The following is a 22,441-nucleotide window of genomic DNA, read 5'->3' as shown; positions in this document are numbered from 1 at the left end:
GTGCATATTTATCTGCCTTCTCTGCCGTTCTTCTCACTTCCTGAACTGTCTGCTCACCACATATGTTTTGTTATGTGTGGAAATGCGTTTCTAAACTCCTGCAACAGAAACATCTCTTTTTCAACTTCATATGTCTTATCTAGTCTTTGTTTACGTCTGCAGGACCTGATCAAGTGTACCCGAGGACGCTATGGGAACGTAGAGAAGTGATTTATGTGCCTTCTGCTGACATATTTGTATCATCGATAGTCACAGGTGAGGTGCCGGAAGACTGGAGATTGGCAAACGTGGTGCCACTATTTAAGAAGGGCGGTAAAGACAAGCCAGAGAACTATAGACCGGTAAGCCTGACCTCGGTGGTGGGTAAGTTGTTGAATGGAATCCTGAGGGAGAGGATGTACATGTATTTGGAAATGAAAGGATTGATTCGGGAAGGAAAACATGGCTTTGTGCGTGGGAAATCAAGTTTCACAAATTTGATTGAGTTTTTTGAAGAAGGAACAAAGAAGATTGATGACAGCAGAGCAGTAGATGTGATCTATGTGGACTTCAGCAAGGTGTTCGGCAAGGTTCCCCATGGGAGACTGATTAGCAAGGTTAGACCTCATGAAAAACAGGGACAACTAGCCATTTGGATTAAGAACTGGCTGAAACGTAGAAAACAGAGGGTGGTGGTGGAGGGTTGATCTGCAGACTGGAGGCCTGTGACCAGTGGAGTTCCACAAGGATCGGTGCTGGGCCCTCTACGTTTTGTCATTTGCATAAATGATTTGGATGCGAGCATAAGAGGTACAGTTAGTAAGTTTGCGGATGACACAAAAACTGGAGGTGTAGTGACAGCGAAGAGGGTTACCTCAGATTACAACAGGATCTGGACCAGATGGGCCAATGGGCTGAGAAGTGGCAGATGGAGTTCAATTCAGATAAATGCGGGGTGCTGCATCTTGGGAAAGCAAATCTTAGCGGGACTTATACACTTAATAGTAACGTCTTAGGGAGTGTTGCTGAACAAAGTGACCTTGGCATGCAGGTTCATAGCTCCTTCAAAGTGGATTCCCAGGAAGATAGGATAATGAAGAAGGTGTTTGTTATGCTTTCCTTTATTGGTCAGAGTATTGAGTATAGGAGTTGAGAGATCATGTTGCGGCTGTACAGGATATTGCTTAGGCCACTGTTGGAATATTGCGTCCAATTCTGGTCTCCATCCTGTCGGAAAAATGTTGTGAAACTTGAAAGGTTTCAGTAAAAATTTCCAAGAATGTTGCCAGAGTTGGAGGATCTGAGCTAGATGGAGAGGCTGAACAGGCTGGGACTGGTTTCCGTAGAGCATCGGAGCTGAGGGGCGACCTTATAGAGGTTCACAAATTTATGAGCAGCATGGACAGGATAAATGGGCAAAGTCTTTTCCCTGGCGTCAGGAAGTCCAGGGCATAGGTTTAGGGTGAGAGGGGAAAGATATAAAAGAGACTAAAGGGGCAACTTTTTCCATGCAGACTGTGCGACGTGTATGTAACAAGCTGCGAGAGGATGTGGTGGAGGCTGCTACAGTTGCAACATTTAAGAGGCATTTGGATGGGTATGTCAAGAGGAAGGGTTTGGAGGTATATGGCCGGGTGCTGGCAGGTGGGACTAAATTAGGTTGGGATATCTGGCTGGCATGGACGGGTTGCACCGAATGGTCTGTTTCCATGCTGTACATCTCTATGACTCTAACTGCGTCTATAAAAAAATACTACGCTCAATTCTTTCGAACTGAAGATAAGTCTGCCCTGGTTCGTCCATTATTTTTTTGAACAACTGTCTACACGCTTCTGCTACAAATTGACTGCCACTCAAAGTAGCCTGCTTGAATATCCGCATAACCTCTGCCCCGAAACACAATCATACTCCTAAGAAATGCTAACATACTTCAGAACAATCCGATCGACCTGGATGGCAACTTTCAGGAATCTATGTACATGGACAACGATATCTCGCTGTTCATCAACACCTCCATAAATCTTATCATTATCTCAGGATTCTGCATTCCTGTTACTCTTTCAAAAGTAGATCACCTCATACTTGTCCGCATTATACTCCATTTGTCATTTCTTAGCTCAGCTCCACAACTTATCGATGACCCTCCATATTCTGCAGCATCCATCAGCGCTATCCACCACTCTACCAACCTTACTTTCATTCGCACATTTATTAACCCATCCTTCTCAGCGCTCAGTCATATCATTTTGAAAAATAACAACCAGCAGTTACCGCAAAACAGATCGAATCTTACATCAACTCCAAGAAGAACATTGCCCATCAACCACCTTCTTTCAGCTCCCCAATTTCTGATCCAGATCACTAAATCATCCTCAATCTCATGCTTGGATAATTTGTGCAATAATCCAACGTGGGGAAACCTCCCAAGTACCTGACTGAAATCAATTTCCACCACATGAACAGGTTTACCCTCATCCACCTGTTTTGTCACGGTCAACAAAAACGAAATGAGGTTTGTGAGGCACGAAATGCCTTCAGAAAACCGTGTTGAATAACTCTAATCAAAGTACTACTTTCTAGATAATTGCAAATCATATCCTGTATAACTTTTTCCAATACTGTACCGACAACTGAAGTAAGGCTCACGAGTCTCTAATTGCCAGCAGTTTCTCGACTCCCATTCTTGAACGAGGGAACAGCGTTTGCTGTCCTCCATTTCTGACACTATCCTGCAGAAAATGACGACATAAACATGAGAGAAAAAGACTCTTCAATCTCTTCTCTGGCTTGGCAGCTAATACCAGATTAAATCCAGTCTGGTCCAGAATTGCTAATAAGTCCTCCTTGTGAACCTCAATCCAATCTAGTCTAGTAGCCTCTATCCCAGTACTCTCCTCAACAAATTGCCATTTTCAAGTGTGAGTGCTGACAAAAAAATCATTTAGCACTTCGACTATTTCCTCTGACCTCACGAAAGAGTTCCCAATGCTATCCTTGATTGGCAATAATTGTATTCTAGTCATATGCTAATTGCTGAAATATCTACAGTAAGCCTGATGATTTTCCTTGGTCTATCCGCCAACAACTTCTCATCTTTTCTCATGGCTCTACTTAATTTCGGACTTTACTTTCTAATCTGCAACTCTCAACCGCCCGAACTGAACCTCCACATCTCATCCTATCATAAGCCCTCTTCTTCCTCTTGACAAGAGCATCAACTTCTTTAGTAAACCACGTGTCCCTGACATCACTCCCTCAGTAAAACTCACTCCCTCACTGTCTCATTTAGTCTGTCATTTTCACGCAGCCTATCTCGCACTCTCTAATTCAAAGTCTCATTCATCCGACACTCTGATATTCGCCTTTCCCACTGTCACAGTAACGCCCCCATTTTCACCCTCATTCCCTCAGTCTCACTCATTACTTCGTAGTCTCACTGTCCCGCACTGATTGATTGATGAATTTGGGTAAATGGAAATTTCAGCACATTCTTCAGTTGCCGTCTGAACCTTCTCTGGGTCACGGCATAAATCACGGTATTTGTGCAGCAACTGAGGATCTGCAGCATGAAGGACAATTCCTGCATAAAGCGAGGTAACTTCATAGAGTCATAGCCCAACCACCACATCCGGTTCCATGTAGAATACACCCCTAACGTTGACCATAACAGAATGAAATTGGCTGAGATAACAAACAGTAAAATAATGGATTTCTTTCGATTTCGCATTTCCGCATCACATCGAACGTCTCCATTGGTGTGAACCCGAAGTCTTCTGCGGGCTCTGCTGTTCACTATAATGTGACTGACTGTGAAAGCATTGAGTAACAGGATCAGGACAAATGGGAGAGTTGGATTGAAAAGGTGGTGGAGGATCTCGAATGTGACCCAGGCACCGGAGTAATAAACAGCGACTGTTGCCTCACAAAACCAGGGGGAGTTCTCCAGCACATACTGAGCTGTGAACATAAAATACCAGAAAATGTTCTTTAAACAACTGAACACGATCACTGTTCCGAGAACGACAGCCGCCGTTTTCTCCCTGCAATATTTATTTTTCAGCTTTTGGCAACAAATGGCCACACATCGATCAAAGGTGAAAGTGACGGTGAACCAGACAGAACAGTCAGTGGCTGCATAAAGCAGGACGGCGTGGATATTACACAGGGGAATGTACCACTGGAAATCAAACTGTTCATAGTAAACAATGGGAATATTTGCTAAGAAATATGTCTCAACATCAGATCGATGATAATAACCAGTAGATCCACCGCTGCCATGGCCCCCAGATAACGACTGACGCATGGAGACAATCCACAATCTTTATAAAGCAGGACATAGATCGTCACTAGGTTAACTGTGAGGAAGGAAAACAAACAAATTACACATCAGCCTGGAGGCAAAGTAACCAGTTTGATGAAGGACCCCACGAGATTTTCAAATGTGCCACTATATTTCGAAATTAATTGAAATAATTGGAGATAACATAACAGATGCCAAGTTCTGACTTACATACAGAAATGCGAGAAAAAAAAACCGTAAGAAATCCTCGCTACCCAAATGCATAGATACACATCTAATTAAAATATTTTTATCCAGAACATTCCCACACACTCGGGAGCAGACACCACTTTCATTCCAGCTCTGAATACGGATGGATAAAACATTGCCATTCATGTTTAACAATAACAACTGAAAACATTCCAATAGCATCTTCAACTCGGAACACCATTTCCTGCAGATTGAGGGGAATGGAATTTTGTGTGAGTTCAGATGATGGAGAACATTTCTTCTGCAGCTTTGTAACGGGAATTGGGGTTAGTACAGTGATTGAATTATGGTGACGAATCTTCGATTAATTTGTCTCATTGACATTTTCATTGAGAGTGACAGAGGTATCATGTGCACAAGGCCGAGCTAGATTTCTGGTGCAATCTTATCAATCTCACGTCAGTAGCTACCTACCCCAACTCATGGCGAACCTCTGATTCAATGCGACCTGATTCTCCCACCAAGCATGGCTAGCGCTACTCGCTGTCGCCCGGATTACCCTGAATATTCTCTGATCGCTTGTGCTGGTGGCATCTTTAAAATCCCAATGGACGACAGTTGAAATTCTCAGGTCAAACTTGCCCTGTACGTTATAGCTGAACAGGGCAGGTTAGGGTCAAATACACCTCAATTTGTCGACAGAAGTACTAAGGCCCTGTTGGATGTGCTAGTACACAGGAGGGGCTTTCTCTTCCCAGAGAGGCCACACCACCAACCAGACCAAGCAAGGTCGATGCTCACCATCTAGCCTGGAGCAGTATTTGCAGTCTAAAGAACTATCCAGGAATACAGGCAAGCATCAATAATCTTCCACGCTCCATCACAGTGCACTCCCTGCTCCCTCACATTGATTGCATAATCGTCGAACAAGGTTAATGCTCCACCACTTTCACTGCTGTGTGGAGCACCTTCTCTCTATGTCCTGCACAATAACGAGAAAAGTTAAAAACTAATTTCACAGAATAGCAGTTACAGAATGTTCTGGAGAATGTCGCTTTCTGGATGATGTTGACTATAAAATGTTGCAGATAATTTTCCAAATAATTCCCAAGTTCAGGAGAATGTCAGTCTCACAGTGAATAACACACAAGCGGACTGAGCAGAGTTTTATTTTGTTTTTCCAATCACATGCATTACAGTGCACCATGAGACCATTCATCCCTTCCAATCTGCTTCTCCATTCAATAAGATCTGGCTGTTCGAATTGTGTTCCCGTCTACGTTTTACAGGAACTTTCAGAGATTCAACACTCTGGATTCCTATCCTTCACCGAACGATATGAGGATACTTTTCTAATCGATTTTCTTTCAAAAATGGTTTCAAAATCCATTTCTAATGAAGACAAAATTTCCATATAATGCATTCCATCAGCTTTATACTTTTATGCAATAATAAGAACACTTTATACACGCCAACAAAAAATGCTCACTTGTTTCATAGATATTAATATCCAAACACAATTAGTATTTCTGGTTATTTCACTTCTTTTGCCTTATTGTATTCAGCCAAAAAACAAAATCTCAACACTTGTCTCATTATAAAGCAATTTCTAGCAGTTTGGTTTTGTTCTGGGCCATTATCCTGTTCCGTTATCTTTTTTGTAGCATCGTCAAATGTTTCTATTGTCTTTTGCATTTGACTATTTCTGTCCATCGCAGTTATGTAATCTCCCACGCAGTTGGCTGGACGTCTGGTTTGTGATGCACAGGGAGACTAACAGTGTCCGATCAATTCCCCACACTGACAGTAGTTACCACGAAGGACTCCGTTTCTCAACCTGACCTCTGCTCTGAGGTGTGCTGATCCTCAAGTTGAACCGCCTTATCTCTCTCTAATAAGAGATGAGCCCTATTGTCCTCTTCGAACACACTGACATTATTCTTCAACTGTCATCATTTTGTACTTTTCTCTGCATTCGCATTTTTTCGATGGTATTCTTGGTGTTCTGATCATCCACATTTATCGTTTTGGTCTACGGTCTGAATTCTCCACACTGCAAATTGCTGCCAATTTCATGATAACACTTATCATTCCATCAATTGATCTGTCTGTGCCACAAACATATTTAATATCACTGCCTACAATGCTGTCTAGGGAAGAGCTTTCGAAAATCTGACAACATTCTGAGAAAAGAAGAAGAATCTCCTCATCTCTTTAATAAATAGAAGATTTTTTAAAAATTACTTTGCATCTACCCGCTAGCTGTACTTCCGAACAACTTTGTTTGGAGTTAATACTGTTACATCTCTACTCATTCTGAATAAAAACGCATCCAGAGGCTTCTGTGTCAAGGCTTATTTTGTATTCTTTCCTGATAAGGGATGTTATTACATTGGGTGGTGTTCACAGATGTTTCACTTCTCTTACTCCTTGATTGAATGTTTTATATTATAAAGGCTAAACCGGCTACCCTTTAAATTAGAGGTGATCTCATTGAGCCATCAAAAATCTTCAGTACAATGTAACAGGGGGAAACCCAGTGGGTTTTTGCATTGTTCAAACTTGTCATCATTTTCCTATAATTCCTACAGTGAAGTCTCTCAGGACATTCAGACCGTCGAGTCATCACCGACCCTCTAAAAGTTATCCCACCTCGGTTCATTCCCCTATATTTACCCTGTAACCCTGCATTTCACATCGTTAAACAATCTACCCGACACGTTTGAATAGTGAGATGATATTAGAGCACCAAGAGAAAACCAACACAGATATGGGACAGTGTGAATATTCCTCGAAGACTTTCAACTGAGTGTACCTTTGTTGTTGGAAGGCAGCGGTACTCACCACAGAGCTATCATGCCACCCCAGTAGGTCCGACTAGTATTTGCTGCTGACTAAAGAATTCTGACTTAGTTGTCCCTGTCACTGAAAATGAACCAGTCTGAGCCCTAATGTCTTTCTCCTGTGTGAATACAGATGGGAAGTATTCATTGGAGACCTCATCTTCTTCCTCTGGCTCCATGCACAGATTATCCCTTTGGTTTCTAACAGGCACAACTATTTAACTAGTAATCTTCTTCCTCTAACTGTATTGATAAAACACCTTGTGGCCTTTTCTTAACAGTATCTCCCAAGGGTATTTCAAACCCATTCTTTGCTCCTCATTTTTAAGGACCCCTTGCACTCTCTATACTTTTGAAGTGCTTCTCCTGTTTTCATCGCACTGTACTTCCTTTATCCAGCTCACGATATCGCTTGACCAGTATTCACTGGAGTTACTGCCGTTGTATTTCACTCTTCTCTTCTGGGAGCACACTAGCCCTAAATTCTCACTGTATCACTTTAAATTTCTTCCTTGATCCGATTATGAACCCAACTGCAAATAGTTCCTCCCAGTCTGTGTTTGCCAGCTCCTGTCTCGTGATAATGACAATGCCCCCAGTCACAGTAACATTCTAATGATTAGGGGGCTGCTACAAATTTGGCACCTTCACTTCTGCACTATCCTTATCTCCTTCTTAAATGACTTTGACACTTAGTGTTGTGTCCACTATCCCCAAAACGCCACAAATATCCTAATGTCTGTCATCCTGTCCAGCACCTACAACCCACTCTGTCTGTAACATCCAGCGTCAGCAGCACATGATATCACTGCAACCTTCTCCAGTCCCCCAGCCCTTCTCAATCCTTTCATACAGCACCTCATAACTTCCAACTATTCAGAAAGTAAGGAGGCATGGGATACAAGGAAACCTAACTGTCTGGATACAGAATTCCTGGCCTATAGAAGACAGAGAGTGATGATAGATGGAAAACATTCAGCCTGGAGTTCGGTGACCAGTCGTGTTCAGCCGGGATCAGTTCCCGGAACCAGGCTCTTTGTGATTTTTATAAATGACTTGGATATGGGAGTGGAAGATTGGGTTCGTAAGTTTGCCAATGACACAAAGATTGTTGGAGTAGTGGATAGTGTGGATATCTGTTGCTGGTTGCAACGGGGCATTGACATGATGGGGAGCTGGGCTGAGAGATGGCGGAAAGGGTACAATCTGGAAAAGTGTGAAGTGATTCGTTTTGGAAGGTCGAACTTGAATTCAGTATATTGGGTTAAAAATAGGATTCTTGGCAGTGTGGAGTAACAGTGAGATGTTGGGTTCCACCTCCATAGATCCCTCAAAGTTGCCACCCAAGCTTATAGGGTTGTTGAGAAGGAATACGTTGTGTTGGCTTTCATTTGCTGGGGGATTAAGTTTCAGAGCCGTGAGGCTATGCTGCAGCTAAGTAGAGCTCTGCTCAGACCACACTTAGATATTACATTCAGTTCTGGTTCTCTCATTACAGCAAAGATGTGGAAGCTTTAGAGATGGTAAAAAGAAGATTTACAAGGATGCTGCCTGTACTGGAGAACACGTATTATGAATAAAGGTTGAGGGAGGTAAGGCTTTCCACATTGGAGTGGAGAAGGATGAGGGACGCCTTGGTAGAGGTGAACAAGATAATAAGAGGCACAGACACAGTGAACGGTGAAAGACTTTTTTTTCTCATGGCAGAAATGGCTGTCACAAGGGAGTATAATAATAAGGTGACTGGAAGAAGGTTTAGGGGAGATTTCAGAGTTTGGTTCTCCAAAGAGTGGTGGGTGCGTCGAATGTACTGCAGTGGTGTTAGTAGAGTTAGATACATTAGGGGCATTTAATAGACTCTTGGAAAGGCACATGGATGGTAGTAAAATGAAATGTATGCAGGTTAGTTTGATCTTGGAGGAGGATAAAAGGTCGGCATAACATTGAGGGCCCAAGGGCCTTATACTGTACTGTTTTATGTTCTCCTTCCGGATGGAAAACTGGGTAATACGTTCCGATCAAGATAAAAGGATATGGCACCCAGGACGAGCTAGTCAACTGGATATGCAATTTACCTCACGGTATAAGACAGAGGGCAGTTGGAGTCATTTTATTTTTCTGACTGGAGGTGTTTGTCATTTGGATAATTGATTTGGCTGAGAATATTAGTTTCCTGGTAAATACGTTTGTGGGTGGCACTAAAATTGGTGATATACTGGACAGTGAAGAAGGTTAACTGTGATAAAACAGGATGGACAATACTGCTGGGATAATGGGCTGAAGGATAGCAGATGGAGTTTAATTAGATAAATATGAAGTGTTCCATTTTGGTAAAACAAACAATGGAGGGACTTGTACAGTTAATGTTCGAGCCCTGGGTAGTGTTGTCAGTCAGTGACCCAGGGATGCAGGTACACAGTTCTTTGAGCGTGGTGTCACAGGTAGACAGGCTGGTGAAGCAGGCGATTGGGATGGTTACCTTCATTGGTCAGAGCATTGAGAGTAGGAGTTGGGATGTCATGTTGTGGTGGACACTGGTGAGGCCACCATAAAAGCATTGTTGATCAGTAGGAAAAAGACATCTGGTTCACTTACATCCTTTAGGGAAGGCGATCTGACATTCTAAACGGGTCTGGCTGTCATGTGACTCTAGACCCACAGCAGTATGGCTGATTCTGAACTGCCCTCTGGGTAATTAGCAGTGGGGCAAAGAATGCTGGTTCCGGTAGTGAAACCCACAGCCCTTGAATGATTAAATTAAAATACATATGTCCCTCCATACCTCTGTAAACCCCTCCAGCTGCAGCAATCCGTACTGGCTTTGTAACACCGTTCAGGCCCTGATCACTCTCTGTAACACTCTCACCACCTCCAGCACCTTCACCTCTCCCTGTTCCTATCATCTCATAAAACCCTGATAATGATTTCCCTTCTCACTGCACCCCTCCTGCTAGCAGACAGTTCGCAATCTCTCTAACACTTCCTGCATAAACACTCTCTCACTTTAGAATTGTTAGTACTTTTTGGTGATCTTCTAAGCCTGATAATCTAATAAGATCCATTTTGTCCTGAGTGAGGGACAGGTAGGAATTCGTTGTTGAGGTTTTGATGGAAATTAAAATGGAATGTCCTTTTGTTGAGTGTTTTCCACCATTCTTCAAGTGTTTTTCAACTGTTCATTTACAGATACACATTTCAGTCTGTTCATCCTGTTAATCCTTGGTCAGTTCTCTTCTCAAACCCATGTAAATGGGTTAATTTGTTTCCAGTTGTATCTTGTCCATTCTGTGATTCACGCTAAAGCTTTAGACTTAATCAAATTTCAATTTATCCCAGTTTCACAGAGGATCTGTCTGTGTGACATTATTCATTCACTTAGCTTCATCAGACAACAGTCGCTCTGAGATAGCTGCCTCCGTTGCCAGTTGCACAATGTGATATTCGATGTGATATCTGAGGAAAAAATAGTTCTCGTCTTTGAATATCACTGTTGTCAGTGTGATTGTCCCAGATTATGCGAATATTGAAGTTTCCCAAAATTATCACAATGCCTTTGTTAAAAATTCCAATGAATTCCTGTTTAATGCAGTGATGAGCAATGAAATGCTGTTCGGTGGCAAAAACTGTTCTGCTGCTTGTGTCCTTGGCAAGTAGTAGCCAGAATTTACATTCAGACTGACTCTACTTCATGATCTATGGCCAAATGCTTTCTCTGTAATGCCTTTGTTACCCATTTCTGTCAGTATTACCCAACTGTCCTTTCCCATTCTGCCTTAGACCCTGCAAGATTGTGAACCATTGAATATTTACGTTCCACCTTTTTTTCGTCCTGTAACCATGTCTCTCTACTGCCTAAATCCCATTTATCTCTGTGTCACAAATCCATTTACCATATTGAAAATATTTTGTCCATTCCAAAATAAAACATAATTTACTCTTTCCCAGAATCTCCTATCACAAACCTATTCACTGATGTACAGTTTTAGTTAAACTTTTTCCACCCTGCTCCTTTCTGCTTGTCTTCATGCTGTTCTGATGCTTCCCTCTTTCTCTTTGGATTTGGAATGCTCCTTTCACTTGAATCCTGTCGCTGCATCCTCTCTGTCAGTTTAAAGCTCTGTCCATAAACCTACCAGGGTGTCTCTGGCTGACCAGCCTTTCTTGCCCAGCCCTTACCAGCACTCCGTTCTCATCATGGTTCCATTGGGTCCCAGTCCAACGGGTTTGTTTTTATTTACTTATGGAATGTGGGTGTCTCTGGCTGACCAGCCTTTCTTGCCCAGCCCGAGCTGCCCTTGTGCTGAGTAGCTTGCTCGCCCTTTCAGAGGGTAACTAAGAGGCAAACACTTTGCTGTGGGTATGTCGTGCAGACCACGTGAGGATAGGCAGATGTCATTTTCAAAAGAACCAGTGTCTTTTTGATGAACAAAGATTATTTTGGACATCAGCAACGGTTTCATACTTATTCATGAATTGTTAGTTGCATTTTTTGTGTTGATTGATTTAAAATTCCCCCCGTTCTGAACGTGGGATTCAAACCTGTCTCCACTGAACATTAGCTGAGTTTTTTGATACATGCTCTAGCAATAAAGATGTTGGCTAATCAACTTACCTGTACCCCTCATGGTTTTCTAAACCTTTGTAAAGTCACCCCTCAGCCACCTACACACAATGGAAATGAGAAAGACAATGATATAAATATCCCAGCTCGTGTCCCTGCTACTACATTGTAAAAATGTTCTGGGATACGCTTGTTTAGGACCGAGAGCTTTCTCTACCTTTGTGTTTTAAGACCTCCAGCACCACCTCTTCTGTAATAGGGACTCTTTATAAGCCATCACTGTTTATTTCGCTTGTTTCCTAGTCTTTGTCCACAGTCTGTTCTGACATGAAATGCTCATTTAGGCTCTTGCCCATCTCCTGTGGTTCCACACATCGATGGACTCACTGATCTTTGAGGGGCCCCAGTGTCTGTCCAATTGTTTTTTGTACTTTTGTGCTGTAGAAAACTCTTTGCATTCTCCTTTACCTTATTTGCCAAAACAATCTTATGTCCTCACCCGCATGTTGCTTTCCAGCTTATCCAGCCTCTCCGTTTATATCACACCCTCCAGTATCAGTAACATCTTCGTCAATCCTTGCAGCATTTACAGTTTCAGAAAATGCTTCCTAAATCAGGCTGATCAGAATTCTACGCAGTACACTAAAGCTGTGCTGACTATCCCTAATCAATCCTTGTCTTTGGAAATACATATAACTACTGTCCCGAGGACCTGCTTCCAACAACGAATGCACCACTGACATCAAGCCAATTGGTGTTGATGTCCCTGGCTTTCCCATGTAGCCTTTTCTTAGCACTGGCACAACATTAGCCCCCCTCCAGGCTCTCTGGAGACACTGATAATCTCTGGCTATCAGTGATAGAGAAATCACTATATGGGACTCCTCAATTTCTTCCTGAGGTTCCCACAATATCCTGAGATATACTTTATTATTTCCCAAGGACTTGTCTCCCTTATAATACCTCCAGTACTTTCTTTTATGTGACATCACATTTTTCCCCCCCCGACGTCCCCAGTTTTCCTTCACAGTAAGTTCAAATGTGACATTTCCGCTTAGTATTTCACCCATCTCCTGTGGATGGCCCCATTCATCTTCAAGGAGCCATAGTCTGCCCCTCGTTAATCTTGTGTTGTTAACATACATGTTGAATCTCTTTGGATTCTGCTCAGTCTGATCTGCCAAAGCTTCCTATGGTCTCCTTTTGGCCATCCTGATTTCCCTCTTAAATGTATTACTCCATCCGCAATGTTCTTCAATGGATTCCCTTAATCCAGCTGGCCATAAGTGACATGTGCCCCCTTTTGTTGACCAGAGCCTCAATACTCCCCCCCCCCCCGCTTATCTAATGTTCCCTACTTGTGTCAGCATTGTAATCCACACTAACAGGCCCTCACCTCTCATTTTATCTCTCTTTTAAAGTTTCCCACCTGCCTGACGTCCCTTTACCTGGAACTAGCCTCCTCAATCAATTGTTAAGAGTTCTTGAGTAATACCTTCTGAATTGAAGCAAGGCCAGTTTTGATCTTTAACTTGTGGACCTTGACCTTTTCCATCGCTATTTTCAAACTAGTAGAATCGTGATCACTTTGCGAAAGTGTTGCCCCACTAATAACTCAGTCCCTTTCCCTTCTTTGTTTCCCAAGGGGAAGTCAGGTTTTACCCCTTTCTGCAGTCCGACCATCTACATTCTAAGTGAGACAGTTTTCTTAAACACGACTAATAAATTCCTCGCATCCAAGCTCTGAACACTCGAGCACTCCGAGTCTAGGTTTGGAAAGTTAAAATCCCCGACCAGTCCATCCCTATCATTCTTACAGATCTCTGAGATCTTCCGACATATTTACTGCTCAAATTCCTACCGACTGTTGAGGGCCTGTAGTAAAGTCATATCAAACTGATGACCCATTCTCATTTCTCAGTTGCACCTTCACTGGGCGTTCCCAGGAATATCCTCTAGAAATCCTGCTGTAATGTTTTCACTGATCAAAAAATCCACTCTTCCTCCTCTATCACCTCCTGTTCTTTCCTTCTTGTAGAATCTGTACCCTGGAACATTGAACTCCCAGTCATGTCCCTCCCTCAGCTGTGTTTCTGTCATGCTATGGTGCCCCAGTCCCATGTTCCCATCCATGCACTGAGTTCATCTGCCTTAACTGTTAGGCCTTTTACTTTGAAATAAATGTACTTTAATTGATCTGTATTGCCTCTATTTAAATTGCTGTCTTGAAATTCTGTCCCAGACTCAACCTTCAGACTGTAGCCTGAGACCAACACCCTCACCTTTCATGTCATCTGCAAACTTACTAATGATACCTTCTGCTTTCACATCCAACTCATAAATGTACATAATATGCACAAAGTAATGAGAGGAATACATGGGGAAATTGGCCAGAGACTTTTCCCCAAGCAGGATTGACTGGTACGAGGAGTCATAGTGTGAAGATATTAGGAGGAAGTTATAAAGGAGACATCAGAGGTACGTTCTTTACGCAGTGAGTTGTGAATGTCTGGAATGGTGCTGGTGGAAATGAAGTCATTGTGGACATGTAAGCAACTACTGGCCATGCACATGGATAGCAGTGAGTTGAGGGTTGCGTAGGTTAAGTTACTATATTTTACATTAGGATTAAGTCTCGGCACAATATTGTGGGCCTAAGGACCTGTTCTGTGCTGTACTTTTCTACGTTCTATAATAAACAGCAATGGTTGCTGCACAGATTCCCGCTGTAGTACACCCGCTGGTGAAAGAATTTCAAGCACAAACCATACCTCCACTTTTGTGGATCCAGGCAGCCAAATTGCCTTGGATCCCATTGGTCTGTTGGAACAGCGTTCCGTGAGGGTCCTTGTCAAGCGCCTGAATGAACTCCATGTAACCCACATCTTCCCCACTGCCCTCATCAAAATCCTCAATCGTAAATTCAAGCAAAAAGCTCAGCTTAATTTGGTAGAGGATCTTACTCTACCAAATCCATGATGAGTAGCCCTAATCAGTTTCTGCCTTTCCAAATGTTGTTTCATCCTGTCCCTCAGAATTGTGTCCAATAATTTCCCTGACCCTGCTGTCAGACTATCTGCTCTGTAATTATTTGGCCTATCCCTGCTGCCCTTCCTGAACAAAGGAACCACATTAGTGATCCTCCATATTTTCTTTGCAAACTCACAATATCACTTGATCAGTATTCGCTGGATATGCTGCCTTTAGTTTCCTTTCGTCAGGAGCACACTGGCCCTGAATTCTCACTGTATCACGTTAACATTCTCCCACTTTCCAAATATAGATCCAACTGCAGATAGTCCACCCAGTCTCTGTTTGTCAGATCCTCTGTATTGATAGTGATACTGATAGGAAACTCAATAGTGGGGGACAGGCAGGAGACTGTGTGGCTGCAGAAGAGACCCCAGGATGGTGTGCTGCCTGCCGGGTATCAGGGTCAAGGATGTCTCTGAGCAGTTACAGAACATTCTGAAGTGGCAGGATAAATACCCAGAGGTCATTTTCACATCAGTACACATGACATAGTTCGTCAAAGGGATGGGATCCTGTGAAATACGTACAAGGAGTGCGGAAAGAAGTTACAAAGTAATGCCTCAAGGGCTGTGATCTCCAGAATACTCCCAGTGCCACAAGCCAATGAGGGTAGAAATAGAAAGATCGGTCAGATGGATACGTGGCTGAGGAGCTGGTGGAGGGGGCAGGGTTTTCAGTTCTTGCATCATTGGGATCTCTTCTGGGGTAGAGGTGACCTGAAAAAAGGGGGCGGGTTGAACTTGAACCAGAGAGACGCCAGTATCCCTGGAAGGAGATTTGTTTGTCTTACCCCGGAGGGTTTAAAGTAGTTTGGCAGGGATTTGGATTCTGAGTAAGAGAGGGCCCATTGATCAGTCAAGGGAAAAATGCATCATCTATCAAAAGCATGTTTTCTATCCAGGCTATCCAGGGGCACAGTCAAGGGAGGGAAAAGTCTTCTGGTTTAAAGTACATTTATTTCGACACACAAGGTTGGACAGGTAAGGCAGACGAGCTCAAAGCATGGATTGGCTCTTGGGACTGGGATATTATAACTCTGACGAACAAAGCCCACAGCCTTCAATAATTGCAGTCCGAGACAAAATCTGAATCAATTGTGTCCTTTATTTTACACTTGCAAGTGGGTGTGATGCCCAGTGCCGATAAGGCAGAGGACATACACACCAAATTCAATTCAACTACAATATTTATATCATTTGATTTCTTTTGTTTTACATTGCACCTCCCCTGTTTACATCCTCCCCTTCCCTAAGACTGGCCCGATTACTCCTGTTTATCCTGCCTTGTCTGTGACTGCCCTCACAAGGCCATTTGACCTCATCCCGCTGCAGGTGATTGTTTGGCATATTCTTTCTTCTTCAGTATCTACTCTCTCCATCTGGGCCTCTCCCGAGGTCATGACCTATGACCTCTTTAATTGGGGTTTGTTCCTGTGTCTCTGTAAAAGTGGGAAACAGATGTTTATACCTACTGTTTGTACAGGTGTATCTAGCTTAACTTCATCCCCTCACAACATCTTATCTATTTGCCCATAATATCTACGATTGTTTTGCAATCACGTTTCATGCTGGCATACAATTTTAGCTAATACAAAAAATATATGTATTTCCTCCATACAGTTTCCATTCTTGTTGACTCAGCTCTTGGCTAAATCAATTACACACTGTTGTGAGTTCATTAAGTAAATGGAATTGCAGAAGTAACATTATTTCACCCACATCCCACAATTTTCCCTTTTTCTTTAATTATTATTTGTTATCTTCTGCAATTTTTTTTAAACATCGCCCCCGAAATTCGCAAGCATCATTCCGGAGATTTCGTCCATCTTGTTTTCACTCATCTCCTCATTATTTAGTCAATAAAGTTCCTCTGTCTGATTCCCTTTTCGGGGCATCTGTTTCATCAAGGCTGTTTAAATCAGTCTTTGGCTGAGTCCTCGTATACAGGGTATGACACAACAGCCAATGGTCACCAATACCCCGACTACTACTATCAGGGAAGTAAGGATAGAAATCACCACCCCTTTCCATTTTCCAAACCAGGATTCAAGCAGCCCCGTGAGAGATGTGTCTACTCCTGAATTCTCAGCCAGTTCCTCTCCTAAGGTAGTCATTCCCCTTAAGGCCCGAGTAATTGAACCATCAGGTGCAGTGTTATTAGGAGTAAAGGTACAACAGCTTCCTTCTAACATCACACAGGCACACCCTTTTTCTGCTAAAATCATATCAAGGGCTATTTGTTTTCCCATGCCATCCTACTTGTCGCATCAAGCTGTTCTGAAATTTCTTTAACCGCATCTCTTGTATAATTTATAAACCGCTGTTGATTATAGAAGCTGTAATTTATCCAATCTACATTTTTATTTATTGTTACCCACCAAAAGAGAGCTGACTCAAAGCCTGCTCCAATTTGGTTACGAGCTTTGAATTCATCAGGTACTCCCTTAGGGACTCCTACCGAATCAAGATAAATCCTGTCATCGAAAGAAGTGTCTAACAGTAATCTCTTACCCCTTCCCTTTTTCCCGACTATATTTTCCTTCTCAAATGCCAGGGTAAATGAAATTGCCAATTGTACAATTACACATATCCCTCTCCAATCTGGAGGTAGCATGGGTCTCAATATTTTGCCTCCACAGTACCACCACAGATCCGCTCGGGGAGCCTTTAGTGCTGAGTAGTTCCTTCCCTTCTCCGTTTCGGTAACATTCTTAATCTCTGTACATAATTTCAGTTCCCCTAAATCTCTCGAACGACTTGTACCTCGTCTATGCACACACGACGTGTGATTTCCAACTGGGGTGTAAAATGTGTGTGTGTGGGGGGGATCTTGTGCATCTTTCTTCTCCAAGGGAGGGAACATCAGAGATAGGGAGGTACAATTCCTATCAGTTTCATCCTGAGACATGGCTATCATACATTCCATGCCCTTCCTGTCTCTCTTCCACCCGAGTGGAAAGGGAACCACCTGGGCCACTGGCCTACCGAAGGCACATGCACAGCAATTGCTTTTGTTCAGACGTTTTACAGTATACTGCACCCTTTCAACCCAGGCATTTGCATCCCAGTACCCAATTTCTATTTCGATGGTCTGTTTCAAGTGCTTTACCTCTATAATTTTTACAACTTTAGGATCATCAGGAGGGGTGAAAGGTTATATCTTATTACCCAGTAATTCTACCCGTTTTCCCTGTCCTATGCTAATTCGAAAATAACAGCCCAAGAAATCCTTCCCATTTGCTTTCGTTTCGATCCGAAATGATTCATTTAATTGTATCTCATAGGTGCCCCCCACCCCCAGACTTGCTTCATGCCATGTGGTTTTCCTTATTGTTAGGTATATTGGGTTACACTTTTTATCGAGACAATCGCGAGCTGGTCGAAAGGAGCCCACTATACTGTGACGAGACCATTATACCAAGTACCATCCCCATAGGATTTAAGATGTATCTCAGAGCTGCGGTACTGTGTCTGATTATCTACATCCCCACAATTTACTAAGCTGCATGCATTAGCGTCTATTACTTGTGGATTATCAGACTCCGGAACCGTTAATAATACATATGAAAATGATATTTGACAAAATCCCAATACTAACAGGGTTAGCATCATAACTCTAAACATTCCCAGCATTCTAATCATCATGCTGAAGCACAAAAAGGCTTAATATACAATCTTACAGAAATAATCCCGCGCTCGCGCCGCCACTGTATAGTCAGTTACTCAAAGTCTCTTTAGCCTGAGTTTCAGCGGGTCTTGCGTTGATTCAGCTGTCCAGACTTCTTCCTCAACTGGAGGGTCCACTGGCCGTTTGAACCGAGTGTAATGAGTCCAACCTTTCTCCGCCGTCCTTATTGCTGTTTCGGTAGTCAAAAGAGCCTGATACGGCCCTTCCCAGTCCGGCTGAAATTTAGTCTCTGACAATGATTTTACTAAGATCCAATCACCTGGCCAGATGGGGTGAACGGTGAATTCAAGGGCTGGAGTCTGTGCCAATAGACCCTGTTTTCTGAGGAAAAATAAAGAGGAGGTCAAGCCCAAAAGGCATCCTTTAAATCAATTACTCTAAACCATTTGTGATCATGAGGGATCTTACTTAATCTCTAATCAATCACTCAATTACTGGCTGCAGTCCTTGTTTACCTTATGGAAATAGAGTATTGTCGTTCACAGACAATGTCCCCTTTCCTCTCTCTCCTACATGCTGCCACCCGCCACTCCAGTTGCTCACTATTGGTTCAATTCTTTTCCTTAACTACCTCATCAACCATAGCTACCATCATTTTCACCTTCTGTTTTTGTCTCTCATCCTCCCTCTCTACAAATACTTTCTGTGCCTCTCTTAACATTTCATCTAATTGTTTTTCACTCCACCCTTCTATCTTCTGTATCTTTCTCTGTATGTCGGGCCATGCCTTTGTCACAAAATGTACTTTCAAATGACCCTGGTTCATTCCAGAATATTTCTGCATTGAGTCTCTTAATCTTTGCAAGAAAGCTGAGGGAGTCTCATCTTTCTCCTGTCTAACTTCAAAGGCTTTCGTCAGATACTGCGACTTCGGAACTGCCTCTCTTCTCCCTTTTAGAATCAGGTCTTTCAATTCCCTCATTTCTTCTGTATGTTCCGGGTTTTGGTTTTCCCACTGGGGGTCTCTGAGGGGAAACTTCACCTCTCCCTGTCCAGCATCCCCATCTCCAATCGGGTGTTCCCTGTCCCATATTTTAATGGCAGCTCCTCGGAAAAGTCCCCTTTCTTCCCCAGTAAATAGGATATTCAAAATAGACATTAACTCAGCCCACTTCGACAGACTGGGCCCCATAAATTGATCAAGTTCTTCAGACAACCCCATCGGATCCTCAACCAGGAACTTCATTTCCTTTTTAAATGTTCTGACCTCCACACTGGTGAGGGAGGCACTCACAAACCCAATCTCTTTATCCCCTATTGGTACCTCCCGAAGGGGATAAGTCGTTACGTTCTTCCCTTTCTTCTCTCTTAAAGCAATATTTCTAGCTCCCCATAACTTCAACCACCATTTCATCAATTCATGCTTGACTAACTTTAAAGCCTGTTCCTAACTTGTAAATAGATTGATATATTTATGTTCATTTATTCAGTATTTAATATTTAAAATGTAAAATGCATACAGTTCCCAATTTTGAAATCCACTGTAATCACCCAGTTTTAGTCCCTTAATTTAAATCCAATATTTGTTTTCTTAAGTAGTCCTGACCAATCATTGCTCAATTACAATAATATAGGTCGTGAAATCATCAGAGCTGCCTTAAAAGAATTTGTCTATTCAAGTTTTAAAAAAAACTCCTAATGCATGAACAATTACCGAATCCAAGACCACAGATATTAACCATAGAATTTTGTTTTTACTACAGTCTAATGTGGAACTGAAACTTCAACTGTCCTCCATAAATCGCTTTTATGTAATGATAAAAGAGATTAGTTAGAAACTGATAGTAAGGCAGTCATGATCTATAAAAAGAACAGGAGTTATTCTTTTTTCTTCATAATCTCGATAGAATCCTTAACCTTAAAAGAAATCATGTTAAGTTACCATAATAAAAATCAGATTTAAAACAGTCCTGGAAGTCAAGCTCCAGGGAATAAAACGCAAACATTCAATTACCAACAAACAAATGTTCATTCAAACCAAATCACAAAGGGTTAAACTTTCTACCAGCTGTACAGCTCTTTGCATTCTCTCTCTCTCTCACTCATTGACATATAAATTCAGATATTTACAAACCCAGTCTTCGTCCGACCTGTACTTTGGCCAGAAGACATCGGGACGAAGAATGGATTCCTTAGTCCATACAAAGCAACAATATTTAAACATCATTCTCCCTTGTACAAGTATTATTTCTCCAATTCCACAAAATCCTGCCCTAAGGGCTTTCAGGAGGAATGTTGTAAGGGACCCCGCCTCCATTTCAATTGTTTTTTTCTTCTTTTGTTTTCCCGGAGGCTTTTTCCTTACCCAGTTTCTTAATTTTAATGAATATCTAATCAAAATCAAAGCAAAGTGCTTTCAAAATATTAAGTCTATTTATCTATCAGGATTATAAAGGCATTTATCAAATACAATAATTACACAACAATTTAACTTAGACTTTGTAAAAATGCAGTGATTTTTAAAATTTCTTTCATTATTTCATATTATCAACGCTACGATATTAATACCTATTTGTTCAGGCCAATCCAAATACAAAACGACCAATAATATCCCTTGCAAAATTCTTTGTAAATATCTGATTTTTGCTCATTTGAAAGATAACAATTATCTCACCCTTTCAAATTCAGAGAGCTCCAAATATGTTTCCCTGCAATATTACTCTTCATTTCTAGATATTACTCAGTCTAATATCAAGATGAGATATCTCATTATTCTCAAATTCATGAATATGATTTTTAAAATCCCTTTGTTGCTAATATATCTTATTTATAATAATTTTGCAATCCAGTAAGGGATACAAATGTGGAATTATGCTTCCGTACAATAAATACTGCAAGGACATTGCAATTTACAATCTCTCAATCATTGTGAATATTGTATTTATTTTATTTTAAACATGGAAAAATTTTAAATTGATTTGATTATAACTTATTTCGATGCTGACATTTACTGTATATCCAATCACAATATCAGGAGATTATATGGAGGTATCATCGTTCATTCCAATAATCACAGTATCTGCTATACACTTTCTTCTGGACACTAATTCCATTCAATCAATAGTCCTCGGAAAATATTAGGAATGTTGCAGTCATAAAGCTGAAATATACAAAGTCATGATAGTCACTAATTTTCTCTTGTTCTGTAGATCTTAGTTAAAACAACACATAGAATTTTATGTCCCATGCTATAAATATGAGAAAAGATCAATTACTTCTTCAGTAAAATAAACAAATGCCACTTGATATTATTTATCATTTTTTAAATTACTGGTCAGTTTATGAATTGTGTGAGATTTGATTTTAGCTTTCCAGTCATCTATTTATATTGAATGTGACATTGAAATGGTGTGAAAATATCAGGTTGTGTTCATTTGAAAGTTGGATTTGCAAACTCTCACTTATCCCATTGATTGCATGATGTTTTAAGAAAGTTTCACTCAGCAATCATAGTAAATATAAAAAACTGTCTGAGTTTTAATCATTTCATTCACACCCAATTATCAATCTGTTCCTAATTCATGTAAATATCTCAATTTTATTGAAACCAATGTTCACGCTAAACAATACACATAGAGCTACACAAAGACTTTCATCGCCATCTGATTATTGTTCAGTAGAATAACCTGAGTATGATCCTTATTGCTCCTGAAACCAATGACAAGCATTTGTTTACTATTCCACGCAACAAGAGCAATTGATATCTTCTATTTCAGTTCAGTAGTTAAAGATGACGATGTTGCTTAAAACAATGCTTCTACTTTATCACAGATATTGACTATTACAATCATGTATACAACAAACGTTTTGTCATTCTAAAAATCTTTAAGTGTACTTATTTTAAATTTG

This window comes from Chiloscyllium plagiosum, unplaced genomic scaffold (genome assembly GCF_037043375.1).
Source record: "Chiloscyllium plagiosum isolate Xiang-an unplaced genomic scaffold, Cpla_swu_hap1 HiC_scaffold_39, whole genome shotgun sequence".
Lineage (NCBI taxonomy): Eukaryota > Metazoa > Chordata > Chondrichthyes > Orectolobiformes > Hemiscylliidae > Chiloscyllium > Chiloscyllium plagiosum.
Note: the sequence above shows the minus strand (reverse complement) of the source record.